Here is a 15,247-nt window from a genome sequence, read left to right as displayed (position 1 = left end):
GAAGGTTGTTGAAGCCATGGGAAAGGAATCAGATACTTATTTTTAGCTAAAACATTATGGAGTTTAGGCCTGAATTTCTTAAGTGATAAGGTTACCCATGTGCCTTTGAGAAAATGCTGAGAAACTTTTCTGGGTCTCAGACAGAAAATATAAGTTGTGAACTTCTTTAATGGCTGTGCCTTCCAAAGTAGAACAAAGGGAAAGAGTTATTGAGGTAACTAAAACAAAGCAAGAAATACTGCAGAAAAAGAGAAAAATATTTTTCCCCAGGTCTGAATCTAGCAGCTCAGAACACATGAAGGAGATGAATGAACTGAAAAGGTATTTGCAGCTGAAGAGATAGATGCTGAGCTATTATTTCTTGTTGATGCTATGAGATATTTATAACAACCAAAAAACCTCTTGAAAATAAAATCAGCACCCAGTTTCTCAGCAACAAACAACCTTCAGATTCCAGTAGCAATATTATACCTTAAACAGTAGTTCATGTTTAAATATTTTAATAATGACTTACATAAAAATTTGTTTTCTATATCAGCTGTGTCTATATTCAGATGCCATTTTCAAAATATTTCCTTTAATAAGCTTCTTTTCCCATACCTATAATAATAAACTTAGAGCAAAATAGTTTTTCAGACTGCTTCCCTGTCCTAAAACCCTAATCAAATCATATTTAAAAACCTTTAAATTTTACATGTGCTACTTAATTTTTTAAAGGAAAATGTTGAAAGTATGTTTTTTAGAAGTCAAAATTTTCATAATCCCAAAAGCATTTTGGAGTCCACTTTGAAAACATGTTCTGCTACCTTTCCAGTTTAAAAACCAATAATACACATACAGTGGTTGACATCTCCCTTTGTGAGGTAGAAGTTCCAGAAATCAGACAACATTACTGAAACATCTGTTATTTCACATTTTCCACTAAATGGCATTTGTGGTCACATGATCGCAAGAAATTACCACCATGCTTCTAGTCATTAGAGGTATTGTAATTTATACGACTGGCTTTCATTGCTCCTATAGTTCGTATAGGTACATACGAAGTAGACGAGGGGAAGGATGCTGTTCAGGGGCATCAGGTGATATCCTACTGGCCTGAAATATACCATGTGTCTCCCAAAGCTTTTGGACTCGAGACATTCTTTACGTGTGAGCTAAAACAAAACCCATTTAGTTGTAACCCTCATGCAACACTTTGCTAAAATCAAATCTGAGATGTATTCTTTTTCAAATAAGACTTTGTCTTCTATGCCATATCAAAGCAACTTGTTGACAAGTGAAAAGTAAATTATACATGTGGTAAGTTTTATCTTGGTTTGCTTCTGGGGATTGCTTTTGTGTGTGTGTATTTGTTTTTCTTTGTTTCAGTTTGTTTGTTTTGTTGTTGTTGTTATATGATGCCAGACAGTTGATATCATAGATTAATTTTTTGTTGTGGTAGTGACTTAATTAAACAGGTTCTTTAATTTGCTGATGCTTAGCATACAGTCTTATAGACACAACTTAAATGAAGGCTTTACGTATTAAAGAATATGCATTTAGGAGAAACTGAGTAGAAATTGAGAGTTTCAAAAGTAATGTATACTGACTTCTGATTCCAAATCCACTTCTAAGGTTTTTTTTTTGTATTTCATGACATCTTCCTTAAAACAACAAAAAAAGGCAAAAAAGAATGTTCTATAAGACCACTACTACAAAGCTTAGAAACTAATACTGAATGCACTGCTGTGATTTTTATTTTTCATAAGTAGCCACAACACCTCCCTCCTGCTTGCTCGTTTAGATGTAACTTGGACACTACTTCCAACAAGAGATGAGGTCTGTGTGCCCTCTTAAAAATTGACTGGCTTTGTGACTGTTTCGACTAACAGAGTGTGGCCAAGTTGCTCAAGACCATGAAGCTTCTGCTTTATTAATGAAAATACTTCTTCTTAAAAGCTTGTACAAAGCCCAGTTGCACAGAGGCCACTCTGCTGTGAAGGAGACTAAACTAGCACCCAAAAGAAAAAACCGGGTAGAGTTTGTGAGATGACAGGGAGAAAGGGATGTCTAGGACCCCTCAGCTGCTGGGGCCTCTCACTTCTCTAGCTCTGGTCACTATGTGTCTGTACCCCCAACAGAGACCCTGAGTCACAACTATCCAGCAGAGTCCCTTCTAAACTCCCAGCCACAGAACCCATGAAAAATAAAACAATGGTTGTTTTAAACCACGAAGGTTAGAGAAAGTAATATATTTAGAGATCATGTATTAAGCAAATGTTTATTGAATGTCTACTCTGTGCCAGGCAATATCCTGAGTACTGAATCCTGCAAAGATTTTTGTGCCCCCAAAAGTTTAATTAATCCCTTCATCCTCTGCATTTCCATGGCTCTTTAGATAAATAAACTAGCCCTTATTTCTTTTGTGCATATTGTCTCAGTTGTATACATGTTTGATTATAAACCTCTCAATTCAGGATCTGGGTCTTAGTAGACTTTGTTTCCCTCTGTAGAGCACACAAATGTTCAGTCATTGATACACAACACCTATCTGGATAAGAAAATTCAATGACATCATTATCACCCATGGTACAAGTGAAAAGCTAATAAAGGTTTTAATGCATGACTTCTTTAAAATAGCTGAAGTTTTCAACTGGAGGCAAAAGAAGTACTTTTTAACACATTTGAGTATGTGATCTTTATGATTTATGTTATTAAAATAACTAGCCCTTAAACTAGTTTTGGTTTGTTAATTGGTCTGTTTCCACAGCTCTAGATTATTTTGTTCTAATTGTAGTTTAAAAACGGGCCTTAGGTATGATGAAAAAGTACATGGTGTCCCAGACCTCCAAGTTACGATCTTCCTTCCTGCCACTAGTCTATGCTGTTGCTCTAAGTACAGAATGTTCATTCAGTGTCTGTGGCATGTTGAAAGGATCACTTTTGTCTAAGATTTTTAGCTCAAATGGAAAAAAGTCAAATGCCTGATTGTTTCCTCAAATTAGAAGCAAATAACTTAAAAACAGTTCTGTTCACAAAAATAATTTTTTAATTCATAAATTTAAGTATTTAAAACTTTGTCAATTCACAGAAGAAAATTTTAGGGAAAAAAAATCTCTTTTGGGGGGAGGGGGACCTCCCTTTCTAATTTTTAATAGAGAAGCAATCCAATCCTCATAGCTATACATTCCCAAAACTTTTAGTTTTTGCTACTTTCTCCTGGTCCTCTATCCCAGTTTGATCTACATTTAATGATCAAATGAGTTTCCAAATCCCATGAATTCTACCTCAGCACTGCTTTCCCTACCTAACCCATTTTTCTCCCCTTTCTGTTGAAAAAAAAAAGTTCAGAACCTTAATGTCTAGAAATCGAATAATAGTGCATGCAAACATTTGTTTATTAATTTTTTACTTTTTTGTGTTTTTTTGGTTATTTTTTGTGGTTTCTTGTTTTTGTTTTTGTTTTAGATTTTATTTATTTATTTGACAGAGAGAGAGACAGCAAGAGAGGGAATATAAGCAGGGAGAGTGGGAGAGGGAGAAGATTTCCCGCTGATCAGGGAGCCTAATGTGGGACTTGATTCCAGGCAGACACTTAACAACTGAGCCACCCAGGTGCCCCACCAGGCAAACATTTATTAAGGACTTTATTGTTTTTAGCCCTGTGCTAATGGCTTCATAGATGCCACCCTGTTTAAATCTCACATTAATGTGATGAAATGGATTCTAAAATTACTTCTGTTTTACCCATGAGTAAACCATGGAGAACTTGAGAACTGAGTAATTCGTCCAAGGTCATAGTCAGTAGTGGTGGAACCAACACGCATGTTAGAGAGTGGGACCCGAAGCCCAGAGTACTAATCTACTTCTCTAACTTTTGGCTAGAAGGGACTTTAAAATCTAGTCTACTCACTGTTTTATGCTTCATTTTCCTTTGACATTCCTGCAAAGTTTTCAGCAGCCTATGCTGGAACGTTGCCAGTAACTGTCATAATAGTCCCTTCTCTTTCAATCCCAATGCCATCTCTGCTCTGTACCATATTAATTGTTATCAAAAGGGTTTTTGTCATAATCTCCCCTGTGTTCCGATAAACATCTCACATTCTAAACAAGGCCACTACGATCACGTCAAATATCCTAAACCCTCTCTATAACTATTGATACTCTTCAATTCACAACTTGTGTCCAGAATCCTACCTACTTCTATTGTTGTCCTCCTAGAGATAATACGCAATTTCCTCCATTCTAGAATATGGTCCTCAACATACCCATATTCTTCTTATCTTTCAAGAGTCTCTTAAAATGACACAACTTGTGCCACACGTTGTTTTCTATGGTCTATTATAGCCCCATGTCTGACAAAATTCAGAAATCAGCAGCTCCGACTTCGCTTGTCTTCCTGACCGATCCATCAGCTATTTTGAAAATAGTCAGAATTTTGTCTTAATGTCCCTCTGAGACATCTGCAGTATTTTATTATAAGATATCAAGAAATACTCGATGGACACATATATAATGGATAGATGGATTAAAGCAATAAAAAAAAAACAAGTTCCATTGTTTCTGCATGTATAAAGTAATACTTCAAAATGTTTGAGTTCAAATGACTGGCTCTTAATAACCCCCCTAGAAGCCCTCATACTACCATGTTGTTACTAATTGAACCAAATGTTGTCACTGCACTTAACAGGTCTTTAATAAGTTGAACCAAAGATTTTACCTGATTTAAAGGCTGGTTCTTTAAAGTAGTTTGTGACAAAGCCATACTTGATTAAGTTTATTGGTCAAATTCATTTGAATTGGTATAAAGCACATCTTATAAACTTTAACACTGTCATCTGTTCAACATTTTATTATTTACACATATAGACTACACACCTACTGTTATAAACTGAAATACCAAGGGTAAATTGAAGGTTATCAGGGGTTATACACAGTGACCAAGAGGAAGAAAAGTGAGCATTACTCTTTTACTATAATTTGTGGTGATTTGCATTTGTAAAGATAATAGTCAATAGAAATGGTCAATAAGTGTATATGTGTGTCTTTCTTTACGAAAGAAAGACACACATGACCCAAGTATTGGATTAAAAAAAAAAAAAGGGACTACTATTTAATTCATGGGGAAAAAAAGATTAAGATTTCAAACTGAAATATTTGAGAAATAATTAGCCTTTGGTAAAATTCATCGTCAAGTGGAAATTCATTTTTAATCATGAAATATATTTTTCCTGTGCTATTTTAGCTTTGTTTTAATTTGCTATTTAGCAGAACCCTGAAATATTAATAATTTGTTTAATAAATTCCTTCTAACTCTTAATAGATTTTTAATGAAGAAATTTATCTTAGAGATCTGTGTGAGAATTGATATTACATACTTTCTGAAAGTGTTAAATTATTGACCTCCTGAATAGTTTCATTTGAACTCTATCTTTTGCTCACCATCATCTATGTTCAGATCTTAGAAGCTTTGTGAAATGTAAAAAAAAAATGAAAAATCATCGATCCTATAAGCCATAAAAGCAGATATTCTAGAAATCAGAAGAAGAATGTTTTATCCACAGAGTCCACCCTTAAAAAAAATAAAAAAAATTTTCCAGATTATAGTGTCAAATCACTTATAATTAGCCTGATGAGTAAAATAAGCCCATAGTACTTAAAACCTTGGATTGGTGTAGAAGGAAACAGTCCTATGGGGATTCCATCATTGGTTTATTTCCTACAAAATACATACCTAGCAGCAACTCCTACAGGGTTGCCTAAATGCCAGGGCTGTAACAGCTCCAAATAAATCCCTTTCTCCATGCTGATCTTCAGCACACAGAAAGGTCAGATCTGGAGTTTGGCAGAGTCAAGGTGCATTCTATCAGAATTGCCGGGATGCTGACTCCCCTGTTTTCTTCTCTCCCAGATTATGACAATAAAACACAATGCTCAGCTTTGAAATAGGTAAATTTGTAGAGAAAGAAAATTTATGGCACTTTCATGCCCCAAGCCATTCATGCCCCAGGGAGAAATTTATACAGGGATTATCTGTGTAGATTTTGGAGACAAAATGGTTAGTGAAAAGCTTGTGGGATTTGCAGTCAATCAGATCTGGATTTGATCTCTGGCTCCTCTGTTTACTAATTATTTAACTTTTTGTTATTGGTTTAATTTCTGTGAATCTGTTTCTTTATAATCTTACCAACTTTATAGGATTGAGAGGAAAAATTAAATGTGATAAAGCATTTATAATTATAAATTTTTTTAAAGATTTTATTTATTTATTTGACAGAGAGAGAGATACAGCGAGACAGGGGATGCAAGCAGGGGGAGTGGGAGAGGGAGAAGCAGGCTTCCCGCTGAGCAAGGGAGCCTGATGCAGGGCTTGATTCCAGGACCCTGGGATCATGACCTGAGCCAAAGGCAGACACTTAACAACTGAGCCACCCAGGCGCCCCTATAAATGTTTGTTTTCAAACCCCACACATAATAAATACCAGTGGCTTTGGTGGAGGTGGTGGTAGCAGTGGTGGTTAAACCTGCTGTCGCTTCCAAAGCCAATCCTCCCAGCTGGGCAAGAAAGGAGGCTGTGAATTAAACTCTTGGGAAAGTTCTTTAGTTGATGTCATTCTGTGACACCTCAAGGGCTAATTCCGCACTGACATTAAAACTCGGATTTGGTTGTACATCTGCTATGGCCTGTGAGCAGGAGGAGTGTAGACTAACAGTATTTCACTATCCTGAATGCCCAGGGAGAGCCAGTGACAATTGCACAGTATAGGGGAATGGCTGTCAGATTCGGTCAGACAGATCTAGGTTCTTCTTGTTTGTTTTGTAACATTTGTTTTGTTTTGTAACAAAGAAACAGAGAAACCATGGGAAATCTAATTGTATTGTCTACATCTCAGTTTCCTCATCAGTGAAATATGAAAATACAGACATATCCTTAATTCACAATAATTACTTCATGCTACATATTATGCCATGTAATATTAGCAACATAGCTTGGATTCAGATTCTCAGAGAACCTCTTGATACATGGTATGCATTTTGTGGCCCTTGTTTCAGAGTCCTCAAGCAGAGTTTCCAAGTTTCTTTGAACACTTGTTCTTAGAGATGCTCTGAGAAAAAGAATAATAAAGAGTTCCACAGTCAAAATACATTTGGGTAACACTAAACCTTATACCCCTTTCTTGGAGAGTCACAGTTAATACTGGCATGTTAAAAGCCTTAAGAAATTATTCAGCAAAGAAACCTAGACAGCTCACATGTCCCCTCTGGGTGTTTTCCAAAATATTAAATATACAATAAAAATTATTAAGTCTATAACCTCCTCCCTTTTCTTTTTCATAATACCTTTTGGGGTGGGTGTTTAGCAGAACACACACTGGGAAACATCAGTTGCCCTGTTCTCCTCAGATTAGCTACAGTTTTGTACTAGGAGCAAAGGATGTGAATTACCAGATGATACCGACATCACAGATGGAGGGAGCTGATACTTTCTGATGGCTGCAGAAACCAGCTCTGTCCAACCCATGTCCAATGTCAGGGGTCTCTTCGCGCCACAAAGTGAATTCACTCTGTAACTAGTAAGTGGACTTGCACTTTTGTTCTCATCTTTTAAAGCTGCCCTGTCACATTGAAAGAGGTAAATCCTGGGAAGAGGGAAAGTGACACATGCAAGACCCAGAGAACTTGATGGAGGCATTAGCATAACTAATATGCATCACTGAGCACGGGATATCTTGCACTGATAATCACATACACTTATGGATATGATTCGGGACTCTATGAACATTTAATTACAGGCAAACTAGACCAAAATCTGAAAAACAAATCAGATCAAAATCTGATTACTGCAGGGAGGGTCAGAGGATGTTACTGTTAAATTTCTTAGCACCTAGCCAAGCAGCAAACCTTGTCAACTGACCTATTACATATAAGATACAGTATTACTCACTGGGTATACTGTGATTCATAAGACACATACATGCTCTCCTAGAAGAGTGTCTGGCACATAATAGGTCCTTGCTAAGTAATTATTGAATGTATGAACAAACTAATACAGGGAGCTTCACTAAGTCCTATAAAAAGGCATCGATTTATATTACAAAATGAAGATAAGACTATACTGGTATTATTTATGAATGCCTGGTATTAATTGACTTAAGTTCATATCAGTCAGATTCTAAATTGCTAGTTGTATAAAGAATTAAGGATGAGGCTAGCAAAAGAGCTAGTTGAAGTTTTGCATGGGGAAAATACTGAAATTTGGTGTAGGTCTTCAAGGGAAGCAAGCATGTAACTTACCTAAAGAAGTCAGATATCTGGGGCCATACTTTGAGTGAAAGGACATGGTCAACAGGGAACCTGAAATGTCTCAGGGAAATAAATCTGTGAAAGAAGTCTCGGTAAATGCCTGGAGTTTGGGTTAGAATTCATCAGAGGGATAGCATGGACAGTCTCCACAAGGAAGAATTTTTTCAATGAAAAGGCTACAGTTTGAGGAGACAGTGAAGTAATGAATCTGATTGGGAAGGGCATATGGATGCAAGACAGAAGAGCATCCCTTAAGTTAGGGACAAAGCTCCTTCCAGAACCACTTCTTCAGCGAAGAAGTGAGAAGTCTGCCTTTGATGCACACCAAGTAATTTTGTATAAAGAGTTCCTTATAGTTCAGGTGGACATGAGTCATTTGACTAAAGAGCAGTGGCTTTTGTTACCACAATATTTTATGGCAGCCAACTAGCTTCTGACATACTGAAAAATCCATGGCAAGTAATTCAGGCACACAAATTGCTTTGAATGAGGAGAATGATGAAGGAAATGCATTTACTCATGGAACATTTTAAGATCATCACAAAATGGGCCAAAACACACAGGATTTGGGTAGAGAGACCTGGAACTCAGTCTCGACCCTACCATTTATTTCTATTTATATGACCATAAGTAAGTCATTGAGCCTAATGAGTTTTAAAAACTCAGCTGGTTGAAAACAGACATTTTGAGGGGAAAAAAAAAAGAAAGAAAAAAAGAAAGTAGACATTTTATAGGTTTGTGTGAAGAGTAAATGTTTTGTCTATAAAAGTGCTTAGCTCATTGTTTCCCATGTGCTGCATTGTCCAAAGCCTATCAGCAAATTATCGTATTTGATAGAACTAAGCCAACATATGTATATCTTTGTTTTCCATTTTCAGTGAAAATTTATCCCACTAGATTACAAAGAAAATAAAGTCAAACAAGGAGAGCAGTTTGGTGCATTAGCTAGGTATCTCCCTGACTTTAAAATTTTTGTCTCCTTTGATCATATTACATTGCACCCAAATATTTCTAAAAGTTGAGATGTACTCTAACTTTACTGCACCATCCAGCATTTTTTATATTCCATATATGTTTATACTGATGTGAGAAAATTAAGATAAGGTGTTTTCACTAGTTGTGCTTACTTTTTAAATTTTGTGATACTTCAGGGAGACATACAGAATGTTAACACCAAACTGATTTTTTTTCATGCAAAACTATTAAAGTATAAAGAACATTTTTATATGATCTTGCCATTAATAAGACTGAGGAATGCAAATCTTTGTTTTCTCTCCTTACACATATTTCTTAAAATACTGTTTCTACATCATATTTTAGTTTAAAGATGAAAGCACTTTTTAACGGTGCCCAATAATATTTATATGTGAGTATGTACTAAAGCATTAGTTGAATGAGTCATGTTAAAATAAAACCATAAAAACAGTTATTAGCTTTCCTATATAAATGCCAACAAAAGGAGTTAATGTCCATTTACTTTCTCTTTCTGAAGTCAGACATGAAATTCCTTAGTTAAATATTTAGGTCAATTTAATACATTAGGAGAAAAAATTCCAACTTTTGCAAATTAAAAAATCCATTTCATTGACTATTAGCATTTTAAAAGTTCAAGAATGCTTCAGAAAATGAATATCCCCTGTCCATTAATTGCATTAAATAAAGATGTACAATTAAATACATGTGTACTAGTTAAATACATATGTACTAAACATGAACCTCTAAAGTCAGATAGCCCAGATCCCAACATTTACTATTTGGGGCAATAACCTCTATTTGGCTTAGAGTCCTCATCTGAAAAGAATGAAATAATCTTAATAAATTATATAAAGTGCTTTAGCCCAGGACATTGTGCATAGCAAGACTTTGGGTAATGTCAGTTTTATGTTTAGTGGTAATAATAATGGGACTCTATCCTGGTTCTTTTTCCTAACCTACATGATTCAAAAATAATTTAAACAACATCAGGACATAGACCTGGACTAAAATATTTTATATCTAATTATCAGTCACCTCTGCTTTGAGTTTTTTATAAATGTATTGCTCACACTTGGTTTCAGGTCTCATGTATACCTTCATTCACATATCTGAAGAGATGCTAAATGACTCAGCTAAAACTTCTCCTTTAAGGTCACTTTAATTACAGCAGCAACAACAGATGCATAGATGTTCATTAATAAAACTGTAATTTGTAGATGTGTCCCTCTGAAAATTGGGCCAGAAAATTATAGATTATATTGAGACACGAGAAGAAACACTGCTCTCTAAGTCAGATGCTCTATTATTAAAAAATGTCATCCCTTATGAAATTCATAAATAGTAAACCCAGGAACAGAGTAACCATTTTAAAAAGTCTGGAGGGGATTCCATAACAACATTTAAATGCATTACTACTCAAACAATTTGATTGGATTATAAAATATTTAAAACTGCAGCTGTAGTTGTAGTGTTTACTGTTGATTATTTTTATTTCAAGATCTTCACACAGAAAAGGTACAAGTTTACAGAAGTATTTATGTTGCACTGACAAATAACTGTGCTATAAAATGAACTGTACATAATGCATATTTAGATAAAAACGACAAAATTGGAAATAGCAAAATAAAATGGTGGTTCCGTGGAAGTTTTCTGTCTCTGAATAGGAAGTCTGTTAAAAATCAAGAAGAACAAATGTATGTTCCAGGTGACAATGAGATTAAAAACCAAGCAAAATACATTAATGGGAGTTCTGGTGATCATAAAGCTTTATAGTAACTCACTACACATGATTCTACATAAATCTAAGAATACTTTGCAAACATGAACGCATTTATAGCTTAACAACTACAAAGTAATCATTCTATTACTTTGTTTTCAAAGATCAGGCCTGGGATTACCTGAAGAGATTGACTTCACAGTGGCAAGTTTCATCAACATATATTATCATTATATGTTTAAAGAAACCCAGTGAAGGAACTAAAAAAATAAAGAAAAGAGACAAGAAACATATTCATGTATATGTGTGTGTATGTAGCTATACATATGTGTATATATACATTCAGTAGGGTGGTAAAATAATACAGAAACAAGAATGCACCTAAAAAGATTTTCTACTGAGCCAAACTCTACCTCTTCTCCAAGACCGAAATGGTGCAATGAGGGTGACCAAAACTCCTGATGAACAAAAGTGAGTTCCACTTTCTGACTGAAGCTTTACCATGCAGTCATCTCTGATAGGTTTTATTTGTCACAGGAAGTTAAAGCTGCAGAGATGGCTCCTATCACCAACAAGACCTCCCAGTAAGTGGGAAAACACCTCTGCTGCAAAGTCTCCATTGTAATACCACCCCCCAAAGAGCCACAGTCTTGTAAGTGCCTGATTTTAACTCCAGGTTAGTCCTTGATTTTGAATATTTCCTGTATCAATTCACCCTCCTTAACCCAATGCTGATAATAACAGTACTTGATCAAATAAGTACTAATTTGATATCAAATAAGTACTTATCAATTAAGTACAAGTAAGTACTTTGTTTATATGATATTGTTGAATGGTCAAAATTTAAAAAAAAAAAAAACAAACAAAAAACACCTTCTTGTGGTCCCTATTCCTATTTAACAAATAAGGAGGAAATTGATGCACTTGGCCAATTAAATACTCTGCCCAAGGTGGCACAGCTCATTGGGGGTAGAGCAGAGCCATTTGTCAATGTGGGGAGGAACTCTCCGGCTCTGAAATCAAACAGAGGTCAGTTCAGATCCTTGCTCTGTCACTACGGGAAGTCACTTGAGTTCTCTGAGCCTCTGTTTCCTTGTTTGTAAAGTAAAGATCAGAGTACTGTCGTCTTCCTAAAGGCTGTCGTAAGGTCAAATGAATGAATGCGTGTATTATTGAAGGCTAAATAAATAAGGTGAAACAAACACAGGCAATGATGTAGAATATAGAATCTCCAGAGCACATTCGACTTGTTGGCAGATCTCTAGGTCCTAATTAGGTATATAACTATTATCTACTAAAATTAAGTTGGGGATCATTTACGTCTTAATGTTGATTAATAATCCAGCTACCTAGATAGATTAGAGAAAGAAAATGCTGATAGCGTGGGACAGAGTTGGTTGAAATACAAGAAACAATGTGTAGAAAAGAGAAAGGCTGAGAAGTTAGTCCTGTTGCTGGTCCTGCTCTCTTTTTCTTTTGATCAGCCTCTACCCTCTTGCTTCCATTGCTTCCTATCCTACTTTTAAAATTGATACTTGTGGTAGAAATGAAAGAAACTCAGGCTGTGATTTCAGATAACCAAAGTTAAAGACAAGTTATTCATAGAGTAATCTTAGTTAATATCACTGAGCCTTCATATATTCATCTGCAGAACAAGGGTAATAGTACCTGCATGTTTGCCTCATCAGACATGTGAGAGACAGTCATTATACAGGGGTGTGCATGTGTGTGTTTTATTGTCTAACACTGGGCACTGTCGTTGCAAATTGTGGACTTTTGCCTGGTTTCCACCTTTGGATCAATTAATTACTGAAGTTTTCAAAATCCTTGCACGTGTAATTTTGGATAATCGTATCTGGATATTTCCAAGCTATTTCAGGCTAGTACAGTGTGTTTCTTATCTTCATTATTTTGACATGATCTTTTTGACAAAAGGAATTTTGATACAGCTTTGTTTTAATGGCCGGAAAAAGGGATGGTTTTGAATGTGTGGTGGGTACACATGTACCCTTTAGGTTTTACACGTAACCCTGAAATACAGAGTTCTTGTGTATGATAAACAGTTTCACTATAAATAGAGAGATGGACTCATGAGTCACATAGGAAAAGCCACTTGCAGCTGCTCTCTGTATTCATGATCTAGAAGATGTAAGTAGACAAATATAATTTGGTAAGGTTGGTAATTTCAGAGGTGAATGTAAACTTTGAGCTCTATTAACTGAAGTTGAAAATTAGACCACCAGATTTCAACTACCCAGCAGTAATTAATTCCAGCATGTGAAGCTTAATTAAGGAAAAACAAAATATATTGCAAATTGTCGAAAAGGAAAGCCACCAACTGATGACACAGGACTATTTAAATATATTAAAGAAATGGTGCAGTATGTTAAGCATGTAATTCCGCCAAAATTCTCCCAGCTTTATTTTGTCTTCCTTTCCATATCCTTGGCTCTCAAAAATTCATTCTCAGTTCTTTGGCAAAAGAGACTGGAAGAGACCAGAAGGAGGAGAGGGGGAGTGGACAGCTCATGCTAATGCCACTCTTGATTTCATATTTTTGTTAAAAAATCCTACTTTGTGCATATAAAATATAGTTCATTTCTTATCCTGAGAGTTACCCTGGCATATGGCTCAATTGGAAACATCAAGGTTTTTAGTTCTTTTTTAAATGGCTTGCCTCTTTTCCAGACTTTTCTTCAGATGTATTGTCAATGCCACTTTTAGAGTCTATCACCCGTGTATTAGTAAAATCTTCTTCATTTGCTGGCCAAGAGGGTCCTGACCATGATGGTAGGAGACTAGCAAATGGACCGAGTCTGGGAGTGATTGTGGAAGCAGCCATCTCTTTTCCACGTATGACCGATCTCATGTGCTTGGACTTTTTGTAATATAAAAGACATGTTCTCTAGACCTAGAGAGAAAACTCTTTCTTACTTTTGCCTCTTTTGTTGAGTTAAATAATCCAAAGGCATCTCTTGAACTCTATAATCATGCACGGAGGCCTCGGTGCCCAACAGAAGTTCTGTGAGTCCAATCTGAACCTGACTCTTCCTGATAAAATACAGTGCCATGTAACTTATCTGCAAGAGGGTTCCTGTTTATCTGAGGCCTTTCAAAATCATTGTTGGGCTGCTGTGGTAATAACATGACTAAAATAGCCAATTCCCTAAGGTTGCGTGTGGACCATGAAAAATAATACCTTGTTGTACTACCCATCCTGGACAAGGTTTTCAAAGTATAAAAATACTTACCCAATTTCATTAATCATGACTAGTCTACATTAGTCTGCAATAAACACTGGCTAGACCCAATTGAATGCACTAAAATTATTAGATAAGGCAGATCCTGCCTAAAGAGGGAAAGAAAGATAATCTGTAAGTGTATCTCAAATAAGGAAGTGTTACTTGAGGAATAAAAGGTGTAGGTTAGAGAAAACTGGAAGGAAGGAAGCAGTTAGTTCTTTATATATTTCTTTTATTAAATAGGTATAAAAAATATAAGAAATAATATTCTTTGTTTGCAATGCTAAAAAAGGTTTCAAGGATACTTTATAAAAGTGACTTTCGACTCCTGGCTGGCTATAATTTCTGAGGCCTAAGGCAACTGTCAGTCACTTTTTCAAATTGGAGAACATAGTAATAGTTTTAAGAGTGTAGCTCTACTTCAGCTCCATATGTATATTCTAAACCTAAATATCATTTGTAAACAACATCCATCGAGAACTTTATGTGATAGAAAAACATTACAAGTTATAAAAATTCATTCACAATCAGAAACCTACAAATGTCTGCATCCAGACATTTTGAAGGACTATGCAAGGTTATATTTTTCCTTAGCAAACTCTTCATCTATTTTCCATTTTTCTTACCTGGCAGGCAGCTAGAGGCTACAGAGTCAAATAATGAAGTTGTCTTTCATTTGGATATAGTTTATTAATGGCAAAACACTAATCCATTAATCAACTTAAAATAAGTCAGTAAACCAAAAAAAAAAATAAAAGAAAGAAAAAAAATTGGTATCTCCTTTAGTAACAGAGATCACATGCCTCTTAAAAAGGATCCATTATCTCCGTGGGTTTCTCAGCTGAAGTTAAAAATCTAAAAATGAATTTCATTCATTCCTCATTAATATGCAAAATTATTCAAATTAGATAGTAATTAACCATCTACTCAGTAGAAAACCTTTTCATGTTAATTTATGATAAACTCAGTTGCTGCTTTGATTGAGATTGATTTTTGGTGTTGAGAATCTATCATGAATACAAAAAAGCAC

Source organism: Lontra canadensis, unplaced genomic scaffold (genome assembly GCF_010015895.1).
Source record: "Lontra canadensis isolate GAN:19392208 unplaced genomic scaffold, GSC_riverotter_1.0 scaffold50, whole genome shotgun sequence".
NCBI classification, from domain to species: Eukaryota; Metazoa; Chordata; class Mammalia; order Carnivora; family Mustelidae; genus Lontra; species Lontra canadensis.
This window is presented reverse-complemented; position numbering follows the sequence as displayed.